The sequence below is a fragment of the Rhodnius prolixus genome, unplaced genomic scaffold (assembly GCF_049639745.1).
Source record: "Rhodnius prolixus isolate KJV_2025 unplaced genomic scaffold, Rpr scaffold_9, whole genome shotgun sequence".
NCBI classification, from domain to species: Eukaryota; Metazoa; Arthropoda; class Insecta; order Hemiptera; family Reduviidae; genus Rhodnius; species Rhodnius prolixus.
Genome location: NW_027411604.1, coordinates 13,136,473 through 13,149,194, shown reverse-complemented (window position 1 = coordinate 13,149,194; position 12,722 = coordinate 13,136,473). Strand labels below are relative to the sequence as shown.

Sequence of the window (12,722 nt, the reverse complement as noted above, 5' to 3'; positions counted from 1 at the left end):
GTCTGTTATAATTGTGTGGTGGCTACACTGCAGAGTAATACCTTCTCGCTTATATGTATATATATATATATATATATATATATAGAAAAGGATGGATAGAGACAGCAGAAATAAAGGAGCTTTCTAAAGGGTAAGGCTAAATTGTCCGGAAGTGAGTGCTGCGTACCACTTGGAAAATACAGGAAGAGAGAAATAAGAAATTGTACTGGCTGGGCTTGGTTCGCCCACAGCGTTCTGATGTTAGTATCCTTTACAACAAGGGAAGGATTTTCTCTCGTTGGCGGTGGCCACAAATTAACCCAGCGGAGCGCTCCCGCTCCCGTGGAAGGAACCAACCCGACTCTACCTTCTTCTTTGCTCGTACTCTTTAAAGAGGAAGAAGGCGGCAAGATTGAAGAGCAACAGCGACGACCAAGAAGGAGTTTGGGTGTCCCTTGTAATAACCAAAAGGAATGCCCTACTTTACCACAGATTGCTATCTTACTCTCTTTGCTCCACTTTATCATCTCCCCAGCTCATCTTGCAAAACACACATACTCACGCTTTCCCGTCATTCTTATAATACCAAGTAAATCTTTCTAAAATATCTTTCTCAATTAGCTCAAAACCGTTTCCTTATAAAAGACTCGTATTTTTTTTTTGTTAATCATATTCTCCTGATGATGGGGTACACGAAAAAACAACTGTTTTCTTGCTGAAGCACCACAGACTTCTAAAAGAATGATTATAAACAAGGAGTCTGTATTTGGTAGCGAACGAGGTAAGACGTGCTGTTGTCTCTCTTAAGTTAAAGTGTTTTTTTTCTGTGTGTTAAAGTGACTTTTGCGGAAAATTTTTGGATAATAGTTTTCTATATGAAAAGACCTTTGATTCAGAAAATAATTAGCGCCTAAGAACTTAAAATAAGTGAGTAATTAACAAAAATTAATTGATGAAATTTAATGCACAAATCTGCAAATTCGTGATAGGAATTGTGGTGGGGAAGTTTCAAGGCCAGTTGAACTTTGGCTTGAGCTTGCTCTTCAGTTACGTTTGTGCCGAACTTTTGAGAAGTGGTTTTACTTTTTTCTAATTAGATCTTAATTCTGAAGAATTAAAAGAAAAGAAAAAAAAAAAAAAAAAAGAAGAAAAATTGCACTTATATATTGATACAGGTTATTTGTCTATAGCACATTAAATTGAATTAGAAAACCTCATTACATTAAATTCTTTATGAGCAAAAATTCTGAGGATATTTGCTCGCCAAAACTATCGAAAGGTAAAAGACAGAGGAGTAATAGTTCTCCGGAAACTGAAGAGGAAGTTAAGAGAAGGGAAAAATACATCATGGCAAGCCCAATGGAACAGGTAGGAAATATGAATGTGAATCAGTTAAGTGAGCTATTTGATTTAAAGTTAAAAAATATGGCGACAAAACAAGATATTTCTATCCTCTCTGCCCAGTTGGAGCTTCTCCGTCATGAACATTCCACCCTGAAATTAGAAATAAAAAAGCAGCAAGACATAAATAGAAAATTAAGAAGCCAGATGGAATTTACTCAAAGGGAAGTGAAAAGAAAAAATTTAATTTTTAAAGGTATTACAATGAGCCCTGAAGAAGACTGTTTACAAAAGGTAAAAAACTTGTGCTTGAATCTATTAAACACTCCAGAAGATATTACAATATATCGAGCTCAGCCTATAGGCAATAAAAATGCCAGTAAGAAAATCATTCTAGCGGAATTTCCAAAAGAAGCGGAAAGGATAAACATTTTAAAAAACGCCAGAATACTGAGGGGAACGGGAATATCAGTGGAGAAAGATCTCACTGGGATGCAGAGAGATATAAAAAGGAAACTTTTATATCTGAGAAAATGCATAAAAGAAACAAACCCTAAATTGCAAGTATCAGTATGGAATCAAAATTTATTTATTAACAATTCAAGATTTCATTGGATAGAGGAAGAAGGGCTTATTTTTGGTAGAGAGTGTGGAATAAGTAAATTAAAAGAAATTACGAATTATGATTTTTCCACAGTTATTCAAAAGTTATTGAGTGAAGTATCAGCTGAGAAGTTAAATTTAAGAAAAGAAGAGATGGGAGAAGATAAACAGAAGAAAGAAGATCAAAGTTCTTTTAGAGAAACAACCTCAGTAAATGTCTGTAATAAACAAGTTGTATAATATAAAGACGTCTGTCAGGTTAACACAAGTAAGTGCATAACTAACAAATTTAAAATATGTTCATATAATGTTCATGGCTTGTTTAGTAAATTTAATGATGTTTCCTTTTTCGAGTTTTTAAAACAATATGAAATTATATTGCTGTATGAAACTTTCTTAGTTAGTGAGGAGTGTCATAGATTTGATAAATATTTTCATGGCTTTAAACTTAACTGGCTGGGTGCAAAAAGATTAAATAAATTTGGAAGACCTAGTGGAGGTACGTTATTAGCTTACAAATCTAATATTTATCCGAATTTAAATTGTAAATTTGTTAAAATTCTTGATTATGATGTTATCGAGATTATCGCTTATGACCAGAAATTTTATTTAATACCAGTATATCTTAATTTTTCACACTGGGATTCAGATTTTAACAAATTAAATAATGTAATGGAAACTATAAATTGTAATAGTGTGGTGATAGGGGACATGAATGCAAGAGTTGCTGACGGACAAAGCTTACCTGATTGTATTGCACAAGAAAAGTGTATTGTAGAAAGTTTTAGGCATTCAAAAGATTTATGTTTAAATAATAGGGGTAAATTATTTTTACAGTTTTGTGAAGATTCGGACATTGTTATATTAAATGGCCGTACCAAGGGGGACAGTAACGGAGAATTTACTTTTATTTCAGATAGAGGAAATTCAGTAATTGACTTTTGTTGCGTCAGTCCTAATTTGTTAAACCTGGTTTCTGATTTTGAGGTAATTCCAGAAATTTATTCTGACCACATGCCAATTGTGATTACCTTCGAGTATAAACAATTTTCAAACAATGTTAGCAAACCTCGCATGCTTTCAAAATTGCTATGGTCAGACCAAGACGAACAACATTTTAAACTAAAAATGAGTAAGAAAATAGCGCTGCTGGCAAAACAACATATTAAGCCGGAAGAAAAACTAGACGCTTTGTTAAACTGTATTGTAGATTGTTCCCATTACGGTAACCAAATATACAAGCCAAATATCGCTAAAATCGGTAAACAAATATGGTTTGATTACGAATGTAAAAAGTATCGCAAGCGTTCATTTAGATTTTTACAGATCTTTAGAAAACATAATAATACCTATGTGAGACAATTATACCTTGAAGCGAACAGTATTTTCAAACAGGTATGCCAAAATAAAAGGAAAAAATATATTGAAAGTTTAAAAGATAAATTTAAAAATGTGAGAGATTCGAAAGACTACTGGAAACTAATAAAGCAATTTAAAGTCAGTAATTATATTAATGAGTCGAATATATCTAAGATCCAATTTATGAACTATTTTCAGGAATTGTTAAACCCTTCAGTAACTAATGCCGTAATTCTCTATGCCGAACCGTTCTGGTCTAATTCAGATTTAGATAAACAGTTTACACTACTAGAATTGAAAGATGTTCTTAGAAAAGCGAAAAATAACAAAGCCCCAGGAATTGATTCAATACCATACGAATTTTTCAAAAACAGTTCTGATAATTTTCTCGAACAGTTAGTGAACACTTTTAATTATATCTATGAGACTTGTAAAATTCCACGTAGTTTTAACGAATCGATCATTTATCCGTTATATAAAAAAGGTGATTTAAACTCTGTTACAAATTATAGAGGGATCTCCTTTATTAATGTGGTTTCAAAACTATTTACAGGAATCTTATTAAAACGATTGTGGGATTGGGTGGATTTATATAATATTCTAAACGAATTTCAGGCGGGATTCCGTCCTGGATACTCTACAGTTGACAATATCTTCACCCTTCTTAATATTCTCAAAATTGTATTATCAAAAAAGCGGCGAAAAATTTACAGTTTTTTTATAGATTTCAAATCTGCTTTCGATTGTGTCAACCGGCATGCGCTATTTTTTAAGTTGGCTAATTTGGGACTGTCAGCGAAAGTAATAAATATTTTAAGGGGTTTTTACGATGAAACGAGGGCTACAGTGTGGCATAAAGAGGGGATGTCTGAATTCTTTCACACTAATATTGGCGTGAGGCAAGGTTGTCTTCTGAGCCCTTTACTTTTTGGACTCTTTCTAAATTATTTGCACGATAGCATTGGAGAAGGCTTAGATGTGGCTGGGACAAACATTAGGTGTCTCATGTATGCTGATGATGTTGTTATGCTAGCATCAACCCCTATTAAATTACAAAGGATGATAAACAAACTGGGTGAATATTGTAGTTTGTGGGGATTAAATATAAACTTAGCAAAATCGAAAGTCGTAGTGTTCCGAAATGGTGGTAAACTTTCTAGATTTGAAAAGTGGTATTTAGAGGGGCGACAAATCGATATTGTAAATTCTTATAAATACCTTGGTATGACCATCTCCTCAAAAGTATCTCTTAGCGAGCATTTTCTAGAAAGAATTAGTCATGCAAAATTTGGGCTGAACACTACTTGGCATAACTTAATGATGAAAAAGGATATTCCCTACTCCACCAAGTTAGAAGTATTTCATTCTGTTTCTCGTTCAGTAGTCAGCTATGGGTCTCAAGTCTGGGGATTTGAGCCTTACGACTGTTTAGAAAAATTTAGAAGATACTTTATAAAAAAATTATTATCACTTCCCCGGTATACCCCAAATTATATAGTAGACTTTGAAACCGGAATTGAATCTATATATTCTTATACTTTGAAGCTTCACTTCAAGTATATACTAAAAGTTTTAGAAATGCCCTCCACTCGTCTACCCCACATTATGTGTAATGAGACTATTAAAAGGAATATATACTGGTATAAAAAATGGGGGGAGTTGGGTGCAGCACATTTACCTTTGTCAAATATCCCATCATTGCGGCAAAAATTACAAAGTTTGAGGCAAGATCTAATAAAAGCTCAAAAAGAAGAAGCCTTAAATAATTGTATACAATCAAGGTATGAATTGTACGGTAAGCTTTGTTCTGTCGGGGACGGCACTATATATTTGAATGATGATAGTGATTTATATTCAATGAGATGGATTTGTAAGGCTAGAACTGAATCCCTAAATCTGAATTTTAAACATTGGAAACGAGACAATACAGTTAGATGTTCCCTCTGTAACTCTAACGAAAAAGAGGATACATTTCACTTCATTGGGGTGTGTACCGTTCTATCTGAATGGAGGGTCAAATGGTTAAAAAAGAAAAAATTGACTAAGGAAGAGGTTTTTAATTTGTTAAAGGGTGGAAACTGGTCAAATCTCGTTATGTACTTAAGGCAAGCCAGTTATTACAGAAATGAATTAATAAATGAATTTAATTGGTAAAGGGCATAGGAGGATTATTTTATTTTATGATTTTATTTTATGAAGTTAAATTTTGAGCCATTTTTTATTTCGGGTGTTCTTTTGTTTTTGTCTTTTTTGTTTTTATCTTTTTAGAAAGGGTGTATGTTTATTTATTTTATTTTCACTTTTTACTGAAATATTGTTTGTTTATTTACAATTACCTTTTCGAGGGCGTAAAAAGTAGTTAATTTTTGTTATTAGAAAAATTAGAAAAAAATAAGGAAGAAGAGAAAAAGAAACTGTGAATTAATCATTATTATTTAAAATGCGTTACACATTTATCATTTAATTTAAGTTTATTAATTAATTGTTTATTGTATTTTATATGTTTATTTATTTAAAAACACTTTCTGTAAAATACAGACTTGACAGACGGATTTTATCCATTGTCTATGTGCATAGATGTGAATAGAAGTTTGATTTATTTTCTTTTTTTTATTTTTTGTATTATTTTTGTTTTAGTTTTTCTTTGGTTGTAATTTTGTATGCACAAAATAAATAAAATAAATAAAAAAATAAATAAACAAGAAGAAATTTAACACTTTTTTCTTTCTAGTCTCAAAAACTGTATTTATCTTTAGTCAAAACATTTCGTTCCTCTCTATTTTGGGAGACATTTTAGATCTCTATTTGCCTATTATAAGTCATTTAAGACAACAGCGCTAATTTTTTTGTAAAATAATAATTCACTTTCTGCCATTTTAAAACATTTATTCAAAAAATTAAAAATAAAATCAATAAATAAAACTATTTCTCAAAGAAAGCCTTTCGTTGTTATGGTAACAGTTTTTTTGCGTTATGGAGAGATAGTACAGCCGGAACACCCAATGGAGGGAAGTGAATTGAAGAAAGAATTTGGAAATTTAAGACACAAAATGTTTCATTTTTAAATTATCTTGCGAAACGATAAAACTAATTGATCGCCGAACTTCTACTAAACATTCAAGCGAGTATCTATCTTATGACCATTGGTTCAATCAATGATTGCCTTGATTCTGCACAATTTGTGTTATAAATGACTAACAAAGATGCATATTTTACAAGAACTTCCGTTCTACAAGCAACAAAATTTATCAGTGGCAAAATACGAAGAAAGGTTCAGAAATATTCTAAAAGAGAAGTGACACTAATGAGGGAAATTTAAAAAAAAATCAATTACCAAACGATAATTTCTCGTCAATTGATGAAAGCAGAGACAATTACCATCGCTTTATACTAATTACTAATAATATCTATAATTATATTCACCTCTTGAGAACATTCGCTTTGAGCGTGCTCCATTCTAAAATGATAAGCATCGGCTCATTAGAGAGAGCTCGTTACTGGGTGATGAGGTCTGGCCAATTAAACAAGCTTAATTAGCTATAGGAAAGATTGGTAACTGGAGTAAATAAATTTGTGAACTCATTTTTAAAACTGGTAACTTTTTATCTTTGGATATATGTATGCTGATATATCATATTTACGATCTCTCTTACTCGTAGGACAGAAGAGATAGTTCACATACATGCTAATAAGAGAATTTAGAACGGAGAAAAAAGCATATAAAGAATATCTTAAAACAATTCTAGAATTCCTTCTGTGATAATAGTGGAGTTATGGACACTGGCGACGAGGAATAGAAATTATGGTACCTCCAAAGAATAGGAAGAATCAAGTTGAAACACCTACAAGTCCAGATGGGAATTATTCCAGAATTCAACGTAATAAATGGATGATTTGGCAGATCTATGCAGAACGATTGGATCAATACTCTATCGCCAATAATATTCCAGAAAAGGAAAAAGGTATCTTTATTTTTAACTCTGATAGGGAATGCCGTCTACATGTATCTTAGGGATGTAGTAAAGTAAAAAAGTAAAGTAATCGCCTATTTTTTCAGGCGGGCTTAACGTCCAACTACCAATTAGGTGTCGTGGACGGAGGCGACTCAAACATACTTTACTGTAAATTTCTTTTATTAACCATTAAATAAAATCCAAGGCCTAAGACCAGGAATCGAACCCAGTACCACAATACATATTAGCTTCGCAGGTCTTGCCTCTAACCGCTCGGCTACCGTGGCGCCCATCTTAGGGATTTGTGTTCCCCGTAAGTGCAAAAAGATCAAACAAATGTGTGAGATTATTATGTCACGGCAGTTTTTTTTACATTAATATAACTTCGTTAAATATCCAATGCCAGTTAATGTTACGATAAAAACTCTGCATTTTTACTTACGTAGATCATAATTATAACAAATATTTTATTCAAAATTTGATCATTAATCTAAGCGCTGTTAATCTAAAGAGAAGTTTTTTGAATGAAGTAATCATATTATACTGATGGTAATTATACAACGGTTAAATCAAGATGAATCGATTGAAAGTAATATCAATCGAAGGGACTATTTAATAAATAGTCCGATTAAATAAAAAAGAATCGATTGAACGTAAATGCAGACAACAAACCTATCATCCTGACTATCCTTTGGATGATGATGATGATGTTGCGAATAACTCATTTTATTTTTTATTATATTTCAAGTTACTGGATAAAATATAGTCTTAAAAATTGCAAGATCAAAGAATATTGCAAGGAAATATAAGTTGATGATGTTAGGATACAGGAAACTTATTGAAAGCATTGTTCCTCTAACTTCCACCCTATAACCAACCTTATCTCGCTGGCTTTCAGAACACTGTTGAAGTCGGCTTATTCTTGATCCTTACGTTAAACTCTACTGTAAAAGGGTAAAACCTATATTGTACAGTGTACCCCTGCATATTACCATAATCCTGTAAATTTGCAACATAACATACTCCATTGTTCATGCCATTGGGTTAAGAATTTCTTTTTTTAATACGTAACTTAGTGCCAAACGAAAAGAATGGTGAATAATTATGGAAGATACAGTATAATAGTAAATAACTTCTTTGATTAAATGCCAAAAGATAAATTTAAAAGTAACTATAAAACCAAGTTCATTAAAACTAAAACATCTACCTCCTTACTTGTGCAGAGAATGTGCGACAAACGGGTACGAGAAGGAAATGTGAACAAGCCCTGTAAGGGGAAGTGGTCTTGCCACTTCCTCCGGAATTGTGGCGCCCTTGTGGGTGCCCTAACTCATCCTGGCACTGTAGAGGTAGTCTGATGTTGTCTACTTGGATTTAGCGTTCCCACTTCCTTATTATCATAGACAAAGAACATTACTTTCACTGCTACCAATATAAGAAATAGGAATAGAAGAAACAACAGTTCTGGATGTTCCTCAGGAGTGAGGTGCGGAAACTATGTAACCACTACCTGGTTTACTTTGTTCGGCAGCGGAGCTATACCATCAAGGAAATAGCTGCAAGATTTGGGGGCTGAAGGATATCTTAACGCAGGCAGATCTGAAAGCTGTTTTTTTTTTCCGAGGAGCGTTCTTTTTATATAACCTTTTTTCGCTTTGGCACCTCCAATTCCTAGTTTTCTGTGGAACCATTTGAAAATGATTTATCTTTGATATAACTCAAAGACGAGAGCTCCTATTGGTTGGCAGATGGTGAATGATTATTATAGAAGAGAGGGAACACTCGTATCCAAAAGTAATACCTCCATATTAAATTCCTAACTATAGTTTCACAAAGACCAGCCCCAATAAAGTTCAAAATTAACTTTTGTTTAATTCATGAACTTCACTCCTAAAAATATAAGCAACAATACAAACGCATAATAAAAATATAATTTAAAATTAAAATAACTTTAATAAACTCCTTTTTTTAAAAAAAACGAACTTTTCGTTGTTTAATAAATTTGGATTGGCGAAATAAAAGTGTATTCAGTAGTTTGAAAGGAAACTAGACTCATTTTAATTTTTAATTGGCTTCCATAAGTATTAAGTTAGAAGTTGTTCTTGTAACTGCTCCGACCACTGCGATGAATGGATATTGTAATGAGGTAAGTTTCTTTAATGGATCCAAATAACTAACCCTGCCTTTAACTATAAGTATTGTGAAATAACAACAAGAAAAGAAATCTTTTTACTCAGATTTACGGACTACCTGCTTTAAAATAAGGCTATTTCATTTTAATATCCACTTAAATATGACTTTATTATACTTTCTTGCGGCTTCTTGTTACGATGGAAGACAAACGACACTAGTTACCTATTCAAGTATGCTCTTTGATCAAATTGTACATTCAAATAATATGAAAACATCAGTAATTAAGTGAAGTCAAAACTTAGTAACCTTCAACACCGATTAATTACTAAAAATTTCATTCTCTTACAGAAATTCAATAATTAAGAGCTGATAAAATCTCTTCATTTGTGTTTAATGATGATAATAATATATTTGTATTAGAGATTAATGCTTACAATTATGAAAAACATAATATACAGGGTGAACCAGTAAGTATTGTCCATAGGCCTACTGTGTGTAGTACATCTAAAGAGGGTCACTTCAATTTTTTTTTCTAAAATCATTACTTTTTTCCAATAAAAATGTTATTACTCAGAAAGTTTTAGTCCGAATTCGATTCTGATGACACGGTTAGAAAGACAGATAAATTTTCTAAAAATTGATACCATTTTGAAGCATAAGTTATTCTCCAAATAGCCTCAATCTTCCTCCAAATACTGGAAAAATAAAAGTAATCGAAATTTTAAAGAAAACGTATTAGGCCCTTACGTGATCATTATCAGACCCTAGGTGAGGTACATTTTATAAAAGTTTCCTTGCCTTATGTTGGCTTTCAAACGGTATATCATTTTCCAGCATTCCTTTTATCTTCGTACGAGAAATTACGTTTGTTTTTTTGCAAGAAAACGTGTTTTTTTTTAAAAGTGCAATTTGTAACCTTTGACTTCCTTAATTTAAGACAATCTACTTTAAAAATTGACTACTGGTCCATCTAAAAGAGTTTTCAATTAATTAAACAACTTTGATAAACTAACACTCTTGAGTGCTCGTGGACACGTTTTCTTGCAAAAACAAAAGTAATTTCTCATACGAAGATAAAAGGAATCCTGGAAAGCCCATTAAACAAGGAAACTTTTATAAAAAGTGCCAGCACCTTGGTCTGACAATGATCCCCATAAGGGTCTAATAAGTTTACTTAAAAATTTCGATTACTTTTATTTTTCCAGCATTCAGAAAAAGATTGAGGCTGTTTGGAGAATAACTTATGCTTCGAAATGATATCAATTTTTAGAAAATTTATCTGTCTTTCTAACCGTGTCATCCAGAATCGAATTCGGACTAAAACTTTCTGAGTAATAACATTTTTATTGCAAAAAAGTAATGATTTTAGAAAAAAAGAACAGTATAAAATATGAAGTTGGCCAATACGTCATTGATCTCCACTTTAGATGTACTACACACAGTAGGCCTATGGACAATACTTACTGGTTCACCCTGTATAGTATAATATAGTGCAGGCAATATCTGCTAGAGTCGACTGAACATCGTAACAAACAAAAAACCATAAATGAACGTTAACAAAAACATATCTGACTTAAAAAGAAATACGAGAATATGGCGTAAAATAAAATTTCCCATATAAGTTAGAAAGAAAAAAGATCTAGTAGGGGAAGTCCTCAATTTCTTTAGTAGGGGAAGGTTCGTCTACTAGATCTAAAGGAGAGCTGGCACAATAAGCCTCTTTTGGCTGCGATGACGTGGGGCTTAGGTCTCGTCCAGCTTTTCTAATCTTAATCTTTCGAAAAATCTCTCCATCAGTAAAAAAGTCTGAGAACCCCAAACCTGGGGGCACCATAACAAACCACAGCAATGCGAAACACATTTATAAACCAGACGTTTGGCACATAACGGAACATATTTAAAATTAATTCAAGTTTAGCTTCCCTTTTCTAGATGGGACAGAAAAGATGACTCTGATAATGCCATTCTTCTGAAGATCATAATTTTTGATTGGGCCAAATTCACAGATCAGATCAGATTCCACTGATCCTAATAACCCATCAAAAAACTTAATATTTATCCGAAGTGCTAGTGGATTATCAGTTAATAATACAATTTCAACAGCCTAGAAGAGAAAGACCTCTGTTTTTGCGTCACCAGCCAAAACTACACCTTCCAAGAAATCCACTAAATTTATGTTCGCATTGTTACAGATCTAACAGGGGGTGAAAATGCTCATCTAAAATAATATTAAATGCCATTTACTGCAGGAAGTTAAGATGTTACTTCCTGCAGTTTTTTATTTTATTTCTCTCGTAAATGCTAACAAGGATTAAGTTACTAACAAAGCCACTAATTGGATGTAAAAATTAATTAACTTAATTTTTTACCCCCACTAGCGTTTTATCAATTTATTTTTTACTTTTTAAACGATAACATTTCCTTTAAAATTACTTATTCAACATTTTTACGCAAATATATCTTTGATTAATTAATCATTTTTCCTAATAATGGCACAAATAGAATGTTGTACATACAGTATCTGAGGAATGTGATGAGTTGATGAATTTTGTAAAGTAATTTACAAATTAAAAGCTAACCGCACCAAAATACCTTCTACTATCATTCAAATATAATGCCGAAGAACCTAATTAATCTTTAAGTTATCAATGTAAGATTAACTATAATTAATGATGGTAAAGCAAGAAGCAGCGGTGACATGATTATTCGAGCGGATGCAGGAGGATTTTGCGAAATGATTGGTTAAGTTGGTCGCACTGAATTGGTAACTCATAATAATTATCGATGTGATTGTCAGCTATCAATTCTATTTCCATCAAGGTAGGGTAGTTAAGGGTGTCCCTTCTACTTTTGCCCCCACTTAAACTATAATTGTCTGTGACAACCATAACTATTGTATTTCTTAAAAATTGGTAAGAGCTTTTATATCACTGCACATTTTTGCAGTTCTATGGCATGTTAAAATGATTTATTAAGAATTAAATGGAACAATTTAGAGGCAATCTAAGGAAGCCTATGAACCAATGGCATTTGGCATCGGTGCGCATTTCCCAGAGTAAAAACCAATCAACTTTACATTTCCTAGGTTTCCTTGATGTCCAGAAACCTCGAAAAGGTCCACTCCTATCATTCTAAATCCTTAAGTCTTATTCAGCATTCCCTAATCAGCTCTGATGAGCATTCAGGCTTCTCCAGGGCTCTCTGAAAGCAGCCTGGCTGTCTGAAATTATTCTTATAGCTCATGGGTGACCTTCACATCTGTCTAGTCGCAGCAGGATCTATGCCTGTTTATCAAGACGTTAAAATTGTAAATGATTTCTGTACTTCATAATTGAAAGTTACTTGTTATTATTC

The 12,722-nt window shown here is 32.6% G+C and overlaps 1 protein-coding gene across 4 annotated transcripts in view; it reads right to left on the bottom strand.

The window, feature by feature from the left end:
* Positions 1–12,722, bottom strand: part of LOC141453907 (uncharacterized) — a 637,650-nt gene that overhangs the window by 117,917 nt on the left and 507,011 nt on the right. The gene's annotated exons all lie outside the window — the stretch shown is intronic.